The following is a 17,195-nucleotide window of genomic DNA, read 5'->3' on the forward strand; positions in this document are numbered from 1 at the left end:
CTAAAACTCAGTCTGGAGACCAAAGAAAGTTGGAATTTAAGGGGATCTTCCTGTTTCTATCTCTGCCTCTCAACCTCACTGCCTCTCTGCCTCTGACTCTCTGCCACTCTCTGCCTCAGCCTCTCTCTGTGCCTCTCTGTATCTCTCCCTCTGCCTCAGCATTTGATAAGCAATAGTATTTTTGCTTGTTTTCTATTTTATGTTTACTGTCTTCGTCTGTACTATTTAAATGTTTTCAAGTTCCAAGCACATGCCTTTAATCTCTGAACTTGGGAGACAGAGGCAAGTGGATCTATGTGAGTTCAAGGCCAGCCTGGTCTACAAAGTGAGTTTCAGGACAGCTAAGGTTATTACACAGAGAAACCCCATCTTGAAAGACCAAAACCAACCAACCACAAAAATAAACTAGTGTTCTGTGGACATTTTAAACTACCTCCGCATTCATGTTCAATGGGTCTGCATGTGTTGCCCTTATCATCTGCCTTTAATTTTTTGCACTGTGCCTAGAGCAAGAATTGCACCACCTAACTTAAAATGTAGAAGTCTCACCACAACACAGAAGCACTAACTACCCTGGTTAATGCTTAACTCCATCGCTGTCAAATGTAGGATCCCCATGTGCTCTGAACCGAACAAAGTATGTTGTACTCCTTTGTTTAAACAGCAACATGCAGTTCAAGAACCCAGGATATTTGCTCCAATATTTATGACTTCCTTGATTCCTCACGAAACAATAGAGACAAGCAGCAGAGGAAAGTAGATTCAGTTTCTCCACCACTCCAAAAAAAAAAAAAAAAAAAAAAAAAAATCGAGGCCCAAAGTTTTGTTCTGTTTCATTTTGTTTCCTGCCCTTGCATAAAAATGGTTCCTGCCACAGATTTGTCCCTTCTCAGACATGCCATGCTTCTCATACTTTCAGAAAAGTCCCCTGAGGATGAGCAAATGTTCAGGTGGTTCCTCAATGCATCCCAAGAGCCACCTGGGCAGGACACATGACAGTCTTCCCAGGAATCTACCTGGCTTTGTATCTTTATCCTTTATCACAGAACAACCACAGTAAAGACAAAGGACAAGAAACAACCGCTTTGCTGGAATTCAGCAGCCCCTCCCATACCGTTTTACTTCTGCCTATCCATAGATGCTAAGTGTGTTGAATTTAAAAGAATTGAGAGCTTAGGTTATAACTGAACACTAACTAGTCAAGCTCACATGCATATGGGAAAGAACATTGGGAAGGTTTGCATCAGTTGGTTCAAGCTGTCTGACATAATTCTACAATAACTTTTTTCCATATTATATCTGTCAAGTGCTTTAAAAAACCCAGCAGTCTGGATTTAAACTTCAGTTTTTAGGTCATGCTAATGCTTACAATAGTCTCCTGCCTTCTTTTCATTGGTGGTTAGCAGGATGGTTCTGCATTCGGTTGTAGGTTCAACGAGATACAATTCCGTATTATTTACAAGGTTCAAGTTAATTCTTACCTAAACTGATCAGTGACTAGCATCTGAAAAATCTGGATAAGGTTATCCACCCATTCCATCTGACTTCACATTTCATAGCACAGGAAGGGCAGTTTCTCATAAGGAAATTAATTACTAATAGTGATACTTCTGGCAACTTTCATCATGACATATGTGATATACAAGGGTTTCTATACATTTTAAAGTTTCTTGGTTCAAAGCCAAGGCCAGCTGAGGACAGATTTGAACCTTTTCAGTGGATAAGATCTCACTATGTAGCGCTAACTGGCCTGGAGCTCAAGTAAAACAGGTTGGCCTCAAACTCACAGAGAGCCACCTACCTCTGCCTCCCAAGGACTGGGATTAAAGGTGTGTACCACCACAACTAGTTTGCTATGGAATATATTTTTAATACATAGCACATTAGTCTGCTGGATCCTAGAACAATCAGGATATTGCAAGATTATTACCAGTGAATTCATATAATTAAGACAGCAGTTGCTATTTCAAATACTATTTCTCTTACTGCTTAAACTCAAATTAAGAGATTAAGTGCATTGAACCATACTGCTTAAACTACATTCCAAGTGCCCACACGGTGACTCACAAGCATCTGTAACTTCAGTGGTAAGGAATTTGAAACTAGCTTCCAAGGGCACAAAGCATGTACCTATGTGATGCACAAACATACATGCAGACAAAAAACTCCTCCGCGAAAAATTTAGTTTAAAAAAAGAGGGAGACGAAAGATGTGAGAGCACTCTTATGATCCCAGTAACTCTTGAGGATGAGGCAGAAGGCTCGAACCCCCTCCCAACAAAAAAGGAAGAAAATAGAAAGGAACTCGAGCTCAATCTATTGGAATTACCTAACAAACTTTTACAACCAGATTTTCAATGCTATAGCCCAGCCCGATGTGTGTATTCCACCAAAGTCCTGGTACTCACTTCTAGAGTTTCCTGATTCATTAATTATTGTTTGTTCAAAGAAAGTACCCAAGGTTTACCTTATAATTTACATTTAAATTTTAAGCTTTTTATCTGATAAAAATGGAATAGACAGTATAAGACAAATTTTCTATAAAAGTTAGGAAAAGATGAACAGCCTAGTGGGAGTCTTGATTTCTTTTTTTTTTTTTTTTATAAATTGAACAACTTTATTTTAAAAAACAAAGATAAATGTACAGATTTTAAGTATTTTTGCATAAAAGTATACGAATACATTTTGTCACAAATACATTTTTGTCAGTACTTGGTTTTTTTTAAAGGTTTGATAGTGTGCATTAAGATCTTACTAGTTACAATGAGCATAAAGTACATATAAAATAAGATGTAACCAGGAATTAGTCAAAGTTTTCTTGGTGTGTATAGATTAAACATAATAGTTTTTATTTTCTTTTCTTTTCTTTCATTTCACCTATTTTATTTGTTTCTTTTCTATTCTTTTCCCTTTTTTCAGAAAAAATTTTAAACATTTTTGCATAAATGTATACAAATACATTTTTGTCAGTGCTTGGCTTTTTTTTTTTTCTTTTTTTTAAGGTTTGATATTCTGCATTAAGGTCTTACTAGTTACAATGAGCAAAAAGTACATGTAAAACAGGATGTAACTGGGAATTAGTCAACATTATCTTTGTGTGTAAGAATTGAGCATAATGTTTTATTTTTTGTTTTGGTTTGGTTTTTTTTTTTTTTTTTCTCTTTTTTTTTTTCTTGAACTTCACACAGTTTGTGAGTTGTTTCTGGGGCAGTCCCAGCCTCTGGGGTTAGCATCCCACTATCAGTAACTGCATGTTATGTTTGTTCTTTTGTAACTGGATTAACTCACTTAGGATGATATTCTCTGTATGCAACCATTTTCTTAAGAATTTGGTTAAGTCATTGTTTCTGATACCTGAGTAGTACTCCATTGTCTAAATATAACACAATTTTTGTATCCATTCATCTACTGAAGGATCTGGGTTCTTTCCAGCTTCTGGCTATTATAAATAGAGCCACTATGAACATTGTGGTGCATGTATCTTTGTTGTATATTGGAGCGTCTCTGGGGTATATGCCCAGAAGTGGAATAGCTCGATCTTCAGGTAGTACTATGTCAAATTTTCTTAGGAATCGCCAGACTGATTTCCAGAGTGGTTGTATCAGTTTACAACCCCACCAACAGTGGAGAAGTGTTCCTCTTTCTCCACAACCTCGCCAGCATCTGCTGTCATCTGAGATTTGGATCTTGGCCAATCTGACTGGTGTGAGGTGGAATCTCAGGGTTGTTTTGATTTGCATTTCCCTGATGGCTAAGGATGTCCACCACTTCCTTAGATGTTTCTCAGCCATTCCGAATTCCTCAATTGAGAACGTTTTGTTTAACTCTGTACCCCATTTTTTAATAGGGATGTTTGATTCTCTGATGTCTAGCTTTTTAAGTTTCTTGTATACCTTGGATATTAGGCCTCTATCTGATGTGGAGTTGGTAAAGATCTTTTCCCATTCTGTTGGCTGCCGTTTTGTTTCCTTGACAATATCCTTAGCCTTACAGAAACTTTGCAATCTCATTAAGTCCTATTTGTTAATTTTTGACCTTAGAGCTTGAGCCATTGGTGTTTTGTTCAGAAAATATTCTCCTGTGCCTATGTGTTCTAAGGTTTTCCCCACTTTCTCATCTAATAGTTTCAGTATATTTGGTTTAATGTGGAGATCTTTGATCCACTTACACTTGAGCTTTGTACAAGGAGATAAGAAAGGGTCTATTTTCATTCTTCTGCATTCTGATTGCCATTTGGACCAACACCATTTGTTGAATAGGCTGTCCTTTTTCCATTGAATGTTTACAACTCCTTTGTCAAAAATCAGGTGACCATATACAAAGGGCTGATTTCTGGATCTTCTATTCTATTCCATTGATCCACGTGCCTATTTCTGTACCAGTACCATACAGTTTTCAGAACAATTGCCTTGTAATATAGCTTGAGGTCAGTGATAGTGATTCCCACAGATGTTTTCTTGTTGTTGAGGATGGATTTCGCTATTCTGGGTCTTTTGTTATTCCAGATGAAATTGCATATTGATCTTTCCAACTCAATGAAGAACTGGGTTGGAATTTTGATGGGGATTGCATTGAATCTGTCGATTTCTTTTGGTAGGATGGCCATTTTTAAAATGTTGATCCTTCCAATCCATGAGCATGGGAGATCTTTCCATTTTCTGAGATCTTCCTTGATTTCCTTCTTTAGAGGTTTGAATTTCTTGTCATACAGGTCCTTCACTTGCTTACTTAGAGTCACACCAAGGTATTTCATAGTTTTTGTGACTATTGTAAAGGTTATCTTTTCCCTAATTTTTTTGTCCACATGTTTGTCCTTTGAATATAGGAAGGCTACTGATTTGTTTGAGTTAATTTTATATCCAGCCACTTTGCTGAACTTGTTTATCAGCTGTAGGAGTTCTCTGGTGGAATTTTTGGGGTCACTTAAGTACACTATCATGTCATCTGCAAAGAGTGATGTTTTTCTTCTTCCTTTCCAATTTGTATTTCTTTGATTTCCTTTTGCTGTCTAATTGCTCCGGCCAGGACTTCCAGTACTATGTTGAATAGGTAGGGGGAGAGTAGGCAGCCTTGTCGAGTCCCTGATTTTAGTGGGATTGCTTCAAGTTTCCCACTGTTAAGTTTGATGTTGGCTGTTGGTTTGCTGTATATTGCTTTTATTATGTTTAGGTATGGTCCTTGGATTCCTGTTCTTTCCAGGACTTTTAACATGAAGGGGTGTTGAATTTTGTCAAATGCTTTCTCAGCATCTACTGAGATGACCATGTGATTTTGTTCTTTGAGTTTGTTTATATGGTGGATTACATTGATGGATTTCCTTATATTAAACCATCCCTGCATCCCAGGGATGAAGCCTACTTGGTCATGGTGAATGATCATTTTGATGTTTTCTTAGATTCGGTTCGCAAGGATTTTGTTGAGTATTTTTGCATCAATGTTCATAAGTGAAATTGGTCTGAAGTTCTCTTTCCTTGTAAGGTCTTTGTGTGGTTTAGGAATGAGGATTATTGTAGCCTCAAAAAATGAGTTAGGTTGTATTCCATTTGATTCTATCTTGTGGAATAGTTTGGAGAGTATTGGTGTTATGTCCAAAATAAATGTCTGATAAAATTCTGCACTGAACCCATCTGGACCTAGGCTTTTTTTGGTTGGGAGGCTTTTGATGACTTCTTCTATTTCTTTAGGTGTTATGGGATTATTTAGATGGTTTACTTGGTCCTGGTTTAAGTTTAGGATATTGTATCTGTCTAGGAATTCATCCATTTCCTCCAGATTTTCCAACATTGTGGAGTATAGGCTTTTGTAGTAGGATATGATGATTTCTTGAATTTCCTCAGTTTCAGTTGTTATGTCTCCACTTTCCTTTCTGATTTTGTTAATTTGTATACTCTCTCTTTGCCCTCTAGTTAGTCTTGCTAGGGGTTTACCAATCTTGTTGATTTTCTCAAAGAACCAGCTCTTGGTTTTGTTGATTCTTTTGATGGTTCATTTTGTTTCTATTTGGTCTATTTCTGCCCTAAGTTTGATTATTTCTTGCTGTCTACTTCTCTTGGGTGTATCTGCTTTTTTTTGTTCTAGAGCTTTTAGCTGTGCTGTCAAGTTGCTGACGCATGCTCTCTCCTGTTTCTTTTTGGAAGCGCTCAGAGCTACGAGTTTTCCTCTCAGTACTGCTTTCATTGCATCCCATAGGTTTGGGTATGTAGTATTTTAGTTTTTATTGAATTCTAGAAATTCCTTAATTTCTTTCTTTATTTCTTCTTTGACCCTGCTATCGTTTAACAGAGCGTTGTCTAGTTTCCATGTGTATGTGGGCTTTTTGTTGTCTTTGTTGTTGTTAAAGACCAGCCTTAGACCATGGTGATCTGAGAGGATGCATGGGAGTATTTCAATCTTCTTATATCGATTGAGGCTCGTTCTGTGTCCAATTATGTGGTCAATTTTTGAGAAGGTGCCATGGGGTGCTGAGAAGAAGGTATATTCTTTTACTTTAGGATGATATGTTCTGTAGATATCTATTAATTCCAGTTGGTTCATAGTCTCTGCTAGTTTTACAGTGTCCTCGTTCAGTTTCTGTTTCCATGATCTGTCCATTGGTGAGAGTGGGGTATTAAAGTCTCCCACTATTATTGCGTGAGGTGAAATGTATTTTTTGAGCTTTAGTTGGGTTTCTTTTATGAATGTGGGTGCTTTTTTATTTGGAGCATATATGTTAAGGATTGAGAGTTCCTCCTGACAGATTTCCCCTGTAATGAGTAAAAAGTGTCCTTCCTTATCTTTTTTGATAACTTTTGGTTGGAAATTTACTTTATTCGATATTAGAATAGCCACTCCAGCTTGCTTCTTGGGGCTGCTTGCTTGGAAGTTTTTTTCCCAACCTTTTACTCTGAGACAGTGTCTGTCTTTGTCTCTGAGATGAGTTTCCTGTATGCAGCAAAATGCTGTATTTTGTTTATGTATCCAGTCTGATAGCCTATGTCTCTTTATTGGGGAGTTGAGTCCATTTATGTTAATAGATATCAAAGAATAGTGGTTGCTGTTTCCTGCTATTATTGTTTTTTAGGTTGAGTTGTGCCTGTGTCTCTTTCTTATTTTGGTTTTCTTGCTTAGGAGTTTTCTTGTTTTTACTAGAATGTAGTTCCCCTCATTGTATTGGGTTTTCCATCTATAATTCATTGTAGTGCTGTGTTTGTGGTCAGATGTTGTGCAAATTTAGATTTGTCTTGAAATATCTTCATCTCTCCATCTATGGTGATTGATAGTTTTGCTGGGTATAGCACCTTGGGCTGGCACTTGTGCTTTCTTAGGGTCTGCATGATGTCTGTCCAGGCTCTAGTTTTCATAGTCTCTGTTGAGAAATCGGGTGTGATTCTGATTGGTCTGCCTTTATATGTTACCCGACCTTTTTTTCTTACTGCTTTTAGTATTCTTTCTTTGCTTTGGGCACTTGGTGTTTTGACTATTATGTCTCGGGAAGAATTTCTTTTCTGGTCCAACCTATTTGGAGTTCTGAAGGCTTCTTTTATGCTTGTGGTCATCTCATTCTTAAGGGTAGGGAAGTTTTCTTCTACAATTTTGTTCAAGATATTTAGTGTGCCTCTTAGTTGATATTCTTCTCCCTCTTCTATTCCTGTTATCCTTAGGTTCGGTCTTCTCATTGTGTCCTGGATCTCCTGGACATTTTAGGTTAGGAGCTTTTTGGTTTTTGCATCTTCTCTGACTTTTTTGTCTATGTTTTCAGTGTTGTCTTCGGCCCCCGAGATTCTCTCTTTCATCTCTTGTAGTCTATTGGAAATGCTTGCATCTGTGACTCCTGATTTCTTTTTTAGGTATTCTACCTCTAGGGTTATCTCTTTTAGTGTTTTCTTTATTGTGTCAATTTCCGTTTTAAATTCCTCCTTCCATTCCTTCATGTCTTTGTTTCTGTTTTCCTCCAGTTCTTTGAGTTCTTTGACTGTTTTTCTTGTTTCCTCTTTAAAAGCTTCTGATTCTTTTTGCTTTTCCTCCCGTTCTTTTTTAAGGATCTCTATCATCGTCTTGAGGTATGATTTTAGGTCTGCGTCTTCTTTTTCTGGAGTGTTTGGCATTCCGCTGTTTGCTGTGATGGGTGAGCTGGGTACTGCTGTTGCCAGGCTGTGTTGATTTACTTGGGACATGCTCTTTCGCTTTCCTCTTGCCATCTTATTGTCAGTGATATGTTCTTGTCTTTCCCTTGTACCTGGTCTGTGTCCCTGGATCTCCACTGGTCCAGGTGGCAGATAATCCGAGCCCTGTTCTGCACCCCAAAGCTGCCAGGTGGGAACAGAGGTCCCAATGCTGGGTTCCTGGTCCCTGGATCAGGCAGGGCAGGGGTGCGCTTTCCGTGTGCACTCGGCAGAGATCTCTCTGCCCCCTGGCTACTCGGATCTCCTCACCAGGCCTTTACCTTTGGGAACTGCTGGTCTAGGTGGCAGATGGGCCAAACCCTGTTCTGGGAGTCTTAATTTCTGTCTACCTCTTGAGCTCTGCCCACCTCCTCAGCTCCACCTATAATATCTTGAGCTCTGCCCACCTCCTGAGCTCCACCTACCTCTTGAGCTCTGCCCATCTCCGCATTTCCTCATACCTTGTCAGTATCCAGCTTAATCTCATTAGAATCACTTGGGTGCTGCATGCAGAAGAGAAACGGAAAACAGAAAATCAAGAGTTGGCACAAGTTTTGGTACGGCTGATACAGAGTTCTCTAGACCACATGTTCAGGACAGTGGGTTCCTAGAACATTATCGCTGAAGGAGCTGTCTCCAAGGTCACTACTGGAAGGATTGAATCAGATCTTAACCACTATGCCTGGGATCCAGGATACAGATGGTGGAAGCTCACCGCGGCCTCTGCCGCATCTGTATCTTAACACTCAGGAAGGCAAGCAGAGTATAGAAAACATGCAGAAAAACCTGTAAGAGATGGGCCAAAGGGACGTCTACTTCCTCCTTTGAAAAACATTGGGACTACATCATCTAATAGATAGGGCCTATTTCATAACCAGATTCAAGATGCACAGGACAGTGATCAGCCTTACTTCCCACTTTCTACCCTCACCTTTATATAAAGGCACTGAGTCAACAAGAAACATGCAAGAAGCACCAGTGGCCATCTCCAACGTCCACTGAAGATGCCGTATCCTGGTGGATCGTTTACAAATGCAGTAGACCATTTGAACCTTCTCAAATCACTCAGTGCCAGAAAGACATGATGAAAGGTGATGTCCTTTGGGAAATTATTTTTAGCAAATCTGTTCCATTGAAAGCAAGGGAGATGCAACTCGTGTTACCTGGCAACTGTGAATATCAATGAAATGATTCAGCACAGTTTCCATTCATTCATGAGCTATGACTAAGCACTGCCAAATTTCCAATTGCTTCATGTTCCAGGGAAAGAAAGAAAGCAATCTGGCATGTAAAGATCATTTGAGCCTAAAGAGAAAGATTCCGATACCTGGGTGTTCTACTCTTCTCTCTGTTCCTCTCACAATGTTACTAAGAAGGGAGGGTTTCCTAGATGGTCCTGAAGCTGTTTGTATTTTAATGTTAATTCCACTTCCCCAAGAAGGGCTGCCCAGTCACCTACTCAAGAGGTGACCCACATCTGAGCCTTCCCATTTTAATTAGTAAAATAAAGGAAAGCCAGTGACTGGGCGAGGCAAGAGAGGTGAAGAGAAGGCAGAGTTCTCAGAGTTCAGAGGACAGGGAGTAGAGATCCTGGCAACATAGAGGTTTCCAAGGACCAGCTAGACCCAGTGTTAAAAGACTATGGACATTAAGAATTTTATGGGTCTAACTTCTCATATGGAAGCGGTTTGTATCTCTGTCTATTTGATGCAATCTTGTTGTGCAGAGGGTTTGTGGATTAGAGTTGAACATATAAACCTGAGTGAAAAGCAACAGGGCTGTAGAGTGCACACAACTCCCCATCAGCATCGGGCCTGAGGAGTGAAATATATATTTTAATATTTACTGCAACAGGGTTTATTTGCTTCCTGGTTACAGACAATCAGCAGAAGTCGGGGCCAAAACTCAAGGCATCAACCTGGAAGCAGGAACCAAAGGAAAGACCATGGAGGAGTGCCGCTCACTGGCTTGGTCTCCGTGGCTCAGTCACATTTAGGTTTTCAAACAACCTAGAACCACCTGCCCAAGGGTGGTACCTCCTACAGGAAACGAAACCCTCCCACATCAATCATTACAATCTAGAAAATACCATAAAAAATCGCCTTTAGGCCAGCCTTATGGAAGCATTTTCTCAGTTGAAGTTTCTCCTCCCCAGAGATACCTAGTTTGTGCCACGTTGACCAAAGAACTCAGCTGCACGCTGTGCCTCCCCTAATTGTACTCACACTCTCTGATGAAAAAGAAGAAAAAGCAATCCATGAAGTACCCTGTATCTTGAGTTGTACAGAATCTGAAATTTCTACAAACATCTAGTACTGAGATAGAGCAAAGTCCTAGTTCCTCAAACCTGTACATATTAATTTGTTATTTGTATAATTTAATTATTTGTTTTTTTATTAAAATAATAAAATTATTAATGGCAAAAGAAAAGTCCCCACAGGTGTAACTGAGTACAGGACCTTGGGGTGGAAATATTGTCCTGGCACATCTGAGTATTCCCTGATCACAATATTATGTATTGTTTATTGTAGAAGTGGGGATTTAACCCAGAAATGGAAGAGAAGGGGGGAGCGGCAGAGGGAATCCTTCCACAGTGGTCTGTGAGCAGTTTACAAGTCAAGGACCACGGAGCAGAATTGAAAAGTCATTTGAAAACCTACTGATGGTGATGGCACATTTGTGTTTTATGAAATGGTCTCTCGGTAGCCCAGACTAGCCTCCTGTCTCAGTCTCTCAATAACTGGCATGACTGGAGTAACCAGGGTGTACCATGCCCATCAGATTTCAGAATGTGGTAACCCTGGTCTATGCAACCAAGAGAAAAAATGAGCCTGGGTGTAAAAGCCAGCAAAGTATAAGCCATAAGATAAAGGTAAAAGGTTCCCCAGACATCCACTTTAGTTATCTTACAGTCTGCCACATCTCTGAAATTCCCCTAAATACTGCAGAGGGCCCAGGAGTTTCTGTTAAATTCTGGCAACCATCCCTCTACCCAACACAAAAAACACAAATGATTTTTTGCCTAAAACCCAGGTTGTTTGTTTGTTTGTTTGTTTGTTTCAGCCATATCCAATATACTATTCAATTCATCTTCCAGTTCAGGTTTTCTCCTATTATCTTACCCTTGGCATTCTCTGGGATCAGTATTTTCTAATTTTCTTTACACTTTGTGTTTCTAACAGCCCCCCCTCATTCCTATGATATTATTACATTGTTTTAATTTTCTAGACTGGCCACTTAATTCTAACACACACATAAGTCAGTTTATTTTCTTTCTCACGTGGCATTTGTATTCTTCAAAAGGTTCTTTCTCCTATTCCCTTGAGGCTCATTGTGTACCTGGACTTATTTGTGTCTTTAAATAAACCTGTAGAGTGTGTGTGTGTGTGTGTATGTGTGTGTGTGTGTGTTGCGTTTATAGAGATAGATAGATACAGATATAGATAGAAATACAGATATAGATATATGGGTTATTGGAGGAAAGTAGTTGAGTCCCCTCCCTCTGAGTTGTGTTTTGGAAAGTTAGCAACCACCGTTTCAATTGTTTTTTTAAACAGGGTTAGAAGACAAGAAAGACCAAGTGCTTCATTTGAAACTGCACACTCCCTTAGTGATTTGGATTCTCCTCCTGGCTGCTGATACTTTAACCCACTTTTCTGTTTGTAATATATAAGCATGGTAGTAAGAACCTGATTAATTTCCAGATATTATTCAGTCATCAGAGACTCTGTTTGTGTCTGTGTCTATGTGTGTCTATGTGTGTGTTTGTCAGTGTGTGTCTGTGTGTGTTTGCCTCTATAAGTGTCTGTGTCTCTGTGTGTGTGTCTGTGTGTCTCTCTGTGTATGTTTCTATGTGTGTCTGTGTGTGTGTGTCTCTGTGGATGTGTCTGTGTCTCTCTGTGTGTCTGTCTCTCTCTCTCTCTCTCTCTCTGTGTGTGTGTGTGTGTGTTCGAGTGTGCTTGGAGTACATGTACACAGGTGTGCTAATGACTATAGATTCCAGAGGCCAACCCCAGGTGTCATTTCTCAGGCACAATCCCCCTTTTCTTTTTACAGAAATTGTCATCAAGTAGGTGAGTGAGCCTGGAAATCAAGCTCCTGTCCATGAGATGCAGACAAGCATCCAGCTCATCAGCTGAGCCATCTCTCGGTCCTATGCATTGTCTCACGTCGCTCTGATACCCCAGATGGGCAGCATCTGATCGAAGGTAGACACACAGCAATGAAAATCTCCCGTCCTCTTCTTAACTCTTCAAAGACAGTGTGATCCACTTCTGTAGATGAGGAAAGTGTCCTTGAGAGAAAAGGCGTGTGGGTTATAGACTCAGGGATCAGTACTGGGTCTTGGTGCTCTCTCTGTCACTCTGCTTTCTCCACTCTGCCACCCTGTTCCACCGTGCTCTCTCCCAGAATGCTTTGCATCAGCCACTGAAGTCTCTCTAAATTCCACCTAAGAGATGGAAGTTCTAATTTTTTCCGAGTCTCTCACTCTTCCTCAGGCCCACACCTTTTCATTGCAAGATCCTTTCCATCTGACCTTCACTACAGTCCCCGAGGCCACACCCTCCATGGCTTGTTCCCATGGCAGTCCCCGAGGCCACACCCTCCTTGGCTTGTTCCCATGGCAGTCCCCAAGGCTATACCCTTCTAGGTTTGTTCCCATGACCAGCCATATTTCCACCCACGCTGTGTTCTTATTACACACTAAATATTCTATTGCTCTCCCACACACGACTTTGCCACTCCATGATTTTCTTGACCACTACTATTTCTGCATAAAATTAAATTTTTTTCGTTTAAAACAAAATATGAACATATTTATGAGGAGGCTCAACAGTGAACATGTTACCACCTTCTTCATGTGAGGGAGCACACACTTGACCCCTGTTGTGGGAGGAACAGGATAAGGGCTCCCAACACAGGTGTCAAAACGGCTCCACAAGAAATCCTCATTCACCAAGGAGAGGGTGTTTCCTGCTAGCATTGTCTCTGCTGTAAGTTCCAGCCAAATAACCATTAATAACTGTTACTGCTCAGATACCGGAGAATATAATGTTACACACATCAAAAACACACCGGACATTAATAAATGGCACCCAGACATAGGCCTAACATCAAATTCCTTCAAATGATAAGGGGTAGGGAAACCACTGCTACCCACAGAAAGTTCCTCAGTGGTGGTGACATTTATGGAGACCTTATATCAAATCACAAGGGACCAGTGTCACTGTCACCCAACCCTGCACGGTGGAAGAAGTCTGCAGAGGAAAGTAGACACTGTCCCTGGTTTATGTTTCTCCCGGTCCTTTCTGTTGTTAAATGGTGACATTCTGCCTTCCGCCTGTCTTAGCTATCATTTCATATTTTTTAAGACTAAAAAGTGGTAGAAGAGGATGAGGGGGTGGTGAAAAACAACCCTGTGAAGACAAAAATAAACCAAAAAATACAAAAATCATGTGCAATACAATCTAATAGAAACTGACTGGAAATAGTACATGCTAACAGACATTATGATACACAAACAGGGTAGGAGGAGACAGGAAAGGGCAGAGGCCACAGCCTACACCAAGAGCCCTTCAATAGACTGCTGAATGGACTGGAACTGCTGCTTTGGTTAAGAGCCTTCATTGATGGTAACAGAACAGGCGATGACGGGTCTGGAGACTCCGCAAGCCCGTCCTAAAGCCTGCTTGGAGCACACAAATACGTAGGGACATCTTGTCTTCACACAGCAGAAGGGGGTGCAGGACGATCTCCAAGGGCTCAGCGTCTGCTTCCATTACAATGAGTTCAGAGATGCCTCTGATGAGGGTTTTTGTGGCTTCACTGGCTCCTCTCAGAAGCTGCTTGTAGTTGCACGACTGTTGAACAAGGTCCAGCAGCTCCTTGGTGAGGTGAGCATCTGCGAGGGGATAGACCTTCCTCACCACGACTCCGTAACAACCTACCTCAGACAGACCGAAATGCCTTGCAGAAAAAGGAGCACAAATCCCTCAAACGATAAAACCCAAATGGCTGAGAAACACTTAGCCAGCAGAGAAATACACATCAAGACTACGTTGAAATGGTATGTCACCGCAGTCAGATGATCAAAATCAATAAAACCAACCACAGTGCATGCTAGCGAGGAAGTGGGGGAAGGGGAGCACTTGCCTGTCAAAGTACCAACTGTTGAAGCTACTGTAGAGAGAATGTCTCGTGCATTGTGTGGAAGCGTCAACTGTCAATTAAAAGCTGATGGCCAATGGGCTGAGGCAAGATTAGAAGGTGGGACATCGGCAGAGAGAAATAAGAACTCTGGGAAAATTCGGCACAGAAAGATTTCTCCCTGGACTCAGAGGAAATGGACATATGAAACCAGGGAGAGGTAACCAACCATGTGGCCCATGTAGAACAGAATAAAAAGATCATGTAAGTTAGGAGCTATTTGGGGAACAAGCCAAAGCTCATGGTCTAGGCATTTACTCATACATACATAACCTTAGCTGTTATTTGGGACCTGGGGCATGGCTATAAAAGCCCATGGTTACAAACTACTAAGGCAATCAGTATTGAGTTTTCTCAGGAAGCTGGAAACGGATCTATCTCAACATCCAATTATCCCATTCACGGGCATGTACGCGAAGGACTTTACTGAACAGATGCTTGCCCATCCATGTTCACTGAGGCTCTATTCATAATAATCAATCATAACTGGTAACAACCTAGATATCTATCAATTGATAAATGAATAATGAAAACAGGGTACCTTACACGATGGAATATTAAACTGTTAAAAAAAAAATAAAGTTGTGACATTCACAGGTCAGTGGATAGATGTCATCTTCACATGAGATCACCAGGAAAACTATTCTCCTATTACAGTGACTGATGATTCCAAAGTCTCCCTGTGTCATTGGGAAGCTTTTTTTCCCCAAGTCTTGGCTGCATTTTCTTTCATTAACACTCGTTTGGTTGAGTATTGTGTGTTAAAAAAACAAGAGTTCAGGAAGTAAAAACAATGGAATAAATTGTATTTCATAGCTGGAGGCATGTTTAACACCCTCTAGATCAAGCCAAGGAGCTGTCATAGAAGGAATGAGTCAGTGTGTTATTATTATTTGGTATAAAATACTCTTGTTTTGGTTTGGTTCTATTTTGTTCCTTTTTTTAGTTTTGCTTGTGGATGGGGATGGTTATTGAGACAGACCTTTACTATGTAGTCCAGGCTAACCTTGAACTCATGGAGATCCTTCTGTCTCACCCTTCCAAGTACTGGAATAACAGGACTGCACCCCCACATCTGGCTCTATTTTAAAACTTAACTGATTAACTGCATACCCTTGAGTAAAACAAACTAAATTTTTAAAAGACTGTTACTCTCTATAGTCTTCCAAGTCTGCTTGTAATCAGTCCTCTGATCCGTCAGGAATGTCTTGGACCCCTAAAGATTTTCTGGACTGAAACCCAACCCTTCCAAGCTAATAGCTGAGCTGATAAACCACTGAAAAGAGGAAAAACAAACAGTGTCCTGAGGAAGTTTTTCTCCTGTTTCTGAAAATAGTAAAGTACACACCGCATGCTGGTCGCCAGCCACCTCAGTGTTTTGGATTTTACTTAGACGAATTAGTTTATCTAATTTGACACATTAAGAATTGTCTGTTTCAGCTCTTGTAGCACGGTAAACTGGAATAAACTCTATATAGAAAGGTTTGGGGAAGAGAGTTATTTGTTTGTTTTGTTTCTTCATTGTCTCACTATGTAGCCCTGGATGGTATAGAACTGGCCATGTAAGCCAGGTTGGCCTCAAACTCATGTATAGCCACGTGCCTTTGCTTGCTAAATACTAGCATTAAAGGTGTGAATCACTACACCCAGAGTCGGTAGAATATTAAACAAACAACCCATTGAGTCCAATTTATGCCGGCCTTATTCTCAGGGCTGTGGGGCTATCCTTTGGGGGTATGATTGACCTCATAACGGTCATTCCCTTAATGAAAACTGACTCTTCTTACCCCTGGAGTCATTAACTGTCCATTAGCTTCTCAGTTGAGGTGAGAGCTTGTGAGCCCATCTCCCTCATCTTAGGATGCTGACTGGCTTGATCTGGTGCTGGTCAAGTGTAGGCAACCACAGTGAATTGCTGAGCTCCCGGTCTTACCATGTCCAGAAGACACTGTTTAATTCCTCCCCTCCCAACCTCTGGCTTTTACAGTTTGCCTCCTTTTCTAAGATGGTTTCTGAGCATTGGGGTAGTGGTTGGAGGTGATATGGTTGTCCCATTGATGGCTAAGCACTATATTGACACTCACTGGTGATTTTTAATGTGAACCAATATCGAAGGAACAAAGGAAGTTCTTGGGTGAGGTCTGAGACACACTCATCTATTGGTATATAGAGAAAGCCTCTCTTCTGCTTGATGTATTCTGATGTTCAGGCTTTTAACTATGTTCCTTCTTTCTATTTCATTCGTTGACTCTTTTCGCTCTGAGATTTCAGTTTGGCTCCTTTCTAGGTTTTATGGGACATTGTTAAATTTCACATCTGGGTTTCACATATGAGTTGTGTAATTTCACTGAATTGTATAAGTCATCGAATGTGCTTTGACACTTTTATTTTTGAGTTATTCTTTCTGACAACTCATCAGTTTGCTTTTCTTTGAGATTCTGTAAAACTCTGTCCCCTTGTTTCTTCGTGCTCTGGATGTCCCCACAGAGATGTTCGTACATCTGACAATCAGTGGCCTCCACTGAAGAGGTAGTTTTCAGAGTTAAAAGCTGACCTGATGGTGTGTCTTTGTGTAACGTTTTGAGGCTGTGGTGTCAGGTGGATACCTCCGTGTGTGTGCCTTGGCTTTAAAAGCTGTAATCAATGGCAGTGGTGTTCACATTTGGCCCGGTGACACAGACAGCAACACTGTGGCATTACAACACCTAGTGTGATACGGCAGGTTTGCTGATAGCTCTGGGTACAATTACACAGATGAGTGTGTGGGTGTAGGACCCCTGTCCAGATCCAGCAGGTTGGGAAGGGGTGGGGCCCTCCCAGTGTGTCCAGGTACACTTGTTGCTTTGAA

The 17,195-nt window shown here is 40.7% G+C and overlaps 1 pseudogene across 1 annotated transcript in view; it reads right to left on the reverse strand.

The window, feature by feature from the left end:
* Nucleotides 1–13,700: 13,700 nt before the first annotated feature.
* Nucleotides 13,701–17,195, reverse strand: part of LOC308420116 (NHP2-like protein 1) — a 3,894-nt pseudogene continuing 399 nt past the window's right edge. The window contains exon 2 of the transcript in view: nt 13,701–14,107. The product of the transcript in view is annotated as an NHP2-like protein 1 (transcript). The remainder of the gene's footprint in view (nt 14,108–17,195) is intronic.

The sequence above is a fragment of the Micromys minutus genome (assembly GCF_963924665.1).
Source record: "Micromys minutus genome assembly, chromosome: 4".
NCBI lineage: Eukaryota > Metazoa > Chordata > Mammalia > Rodentia > Muridae > Micromys > Micromys minutus.